This window comes from Palaemon carinicauda, chromosome 36 (genome assembly GCF_036898095.1).
Source record: "Palaemon carinicauda isolate YSFRI2023 chromosome 36, ASM3689809v2, whole genome shotgun sequence".
Taxonomy (NCBI): Eukaryota; Metazoa; Arthropoda; class Malacostraca; order Decapoda; family Palaemonidae; genus Palaemon; species Palaemon carinicauda.
In genome coordinates, this window is record NC_090760.1 from 18,806,734 (window position 1) to 18,809,233 (window position 2,500).

The following is a 2,500-nucleotide window of genomic DNA, read 5'->3' on the forward strand; positions in this document are numbered from 1 at the left end:
TTGTTTATAAAGAGCAGACTTCTCCTAAACTGTTGACTTGTTTATAAGAAGCAGACTGTTTCTAAACTGTTGACTTGTTTCTTAAGAGCAGACTTGTCCTCAACTGCTGACTTGTTTCTTAGGAGCAGAATTGTCCTTAACTGTTGACTTGTTTCTTAAGAGCAGACTTGTCCTCAACTGCTGACTTGTTTCTTAGGAGCAGACTTATCCTTAACTGTTGACTTGTTTCTTAGGAGCAGACTTATCCTTAAATGTTAACTTGTGTCTTAGGAGCAGACTTGTCCTTAACTGTTGACTTGTTTCTAAGGAGCAGAATTGTCCTTAACTGTTGACTTGTTTATAAGGAGCAGACTTGTCCTTAACTGCTGACTTGTTATAGAAGCAGATTTGTCCTTAACCGTTGACTTGTTCATAAGGAACAGATTTGTCCTTAACTATTGACTTGTTTATAAGGAGCAGAATTGTCCTTAACTGTTGACTTGTTTCTTGCTTATAAGGAGGAGACTTGTCCTTAACTGTTGACTTGTTTCTTAGGAGCAGATTTGTCCTTAACTGTTGACTTGTTTCTAAGGAACAGATTTGTCCTTAACTATTGACTTGTTTCTTGCTTATAAGGAGGAGACTTGTCCTTAACTGTTGACTTGTTTATAAGGAGGAGACTTGTCCTTAACTGTTGACTTGTTTATAAGGAGCAGACTTGTCCTTAACTGTTGACTTGTTTATAAGGAACAGATTTGTCCTTAACTATTGACTTGTTTCTTGCTTATAAGGAGGAGACTTGTCCTTAACTGTTGACTTGTTTATAAGGAGGAGACTTGTCCTTAACTGTTGACTTGTTTATAAGGAGCAGACTTGTCCTTAACTGTTGACTTGTTAATAAGGAGCAGACTTGTCCTTAACTGTTGACTTGTTTCTAAGGAGCAGACTTGTACTTAACTGTTGACTTGTTTCTAATGAACAGACTTGTGCTCAACTCTTGACTTGTTTCTAATGAACAGACTTGTTTCTAATGAACAGACTTGTCCTCAACTGTTGACTTGTATATAAGGAGCAGACTTGTCCTTAACTGTTGACTTGTTTATAAGTAGCAGACTTGTACTTAACTGTTGACTTGTTTCTAAGGAGCAGACTTGTCCTTAACTGTTGACTTGTTTCTAAGGAGTAGACTTGTCCTTAACTATTGACTTGTTTCTTGCTTATAAGGAGGAGAGTTGTCCTTAACTGTTAACATGTTTATAAGTAGCAGAATTGTGCTCAAACTCTTGACTTGTTTCTATGGAGTAGACTTGTCCTCAACTGTTGACTTGTTTATAAGGAGCAGACTTGTCCTTAACTGTTGACTTGTTTCCAAATAGTAGACTTGTCCTTAACTATTGACTTGTTTCTTGCTTATAAGGAGGAGACTTGTCCTTAACTGTTAACTTGTTTATAAGTAGCAGACTTGTGCTCAACTCTTGACTTGTTTTTAAGGAGCAGACTTGTGCTCAACTCTTGACTTGTTTCTAAGGAGCAGACTTGTCCTCAACTGTTGACTTGTTTATAAGGAGCAGACTTGTGCTCAACTCTTGACTTGTTTCTAAGGAGCAGACTTGTCCTCAACTGTTGACTTGTTTATAAGGAGCAGACTTGTGCTCAACTCTTGACTTGTTTCTAAGGAGCAGACTTGTCCTCAACTGTTGACTTGTTTATAAGGAGCAGACTTGTGCTCAACTCTTGACTTGTTTCTAAGGAGCAGACTTGTCCTCAACTGTTGACTTGTTTATAAGGAGCAGACTTGTGCTCAACTCTTGACTTGTTTCTAAGGAGCAGACTTGTCCTCAACTGTTGACTTGTTTATAAGGAGCAGACTTGTGCTCAACTCTTGACTTGTTTCTAAGGAGCAGACTTGTCCTCAACTGTTGACTTGTTTATAAGGAGCAGACTTGTGCTCAACTCTTGACTTGTTTCTAAGGAGCAGACTTGTCCTTAACTGTTTCAATGTCATTAATGCTATCTTGAAAGATAATTATCAGATATCTTAAGATATAATTATCTAACATCAGCGTTCAAAAGTTACTTCAGACTTCTAAGGCCTATAACAAATTATTCTTGAATGTATCAGGGACAGCTTTCGTGATTTGGATGATAATTATCAGGTATTGTCTTAAATTCTCAAATGTTTCAGAGCCTTTAATCGTGCTTGGAAAGATAACTAATAAATATTAGCTTCAAAATATCTATACCTTTAGCGCTTAAAAGAACCTTCAGAATTCAAACACACAGTATATATTATTTCGAATTTCAACGTTCAAAACTGCCTCTAAACTTCTCTTCTTAGTAAAGCGTTCTAAATGAATGATCTCAATACTTGAATAAACAGTTCTTTAACACCAGAACCAAAGATAAATATAATCAACTTCGTCTCACCACTACACGGGTCACGTGAATAAGGGTAACTGGACAGTTGAAAACTCCCGGGACTACCAACAAGACATAGCCACTCTGTTGGCTTCTTGGATCT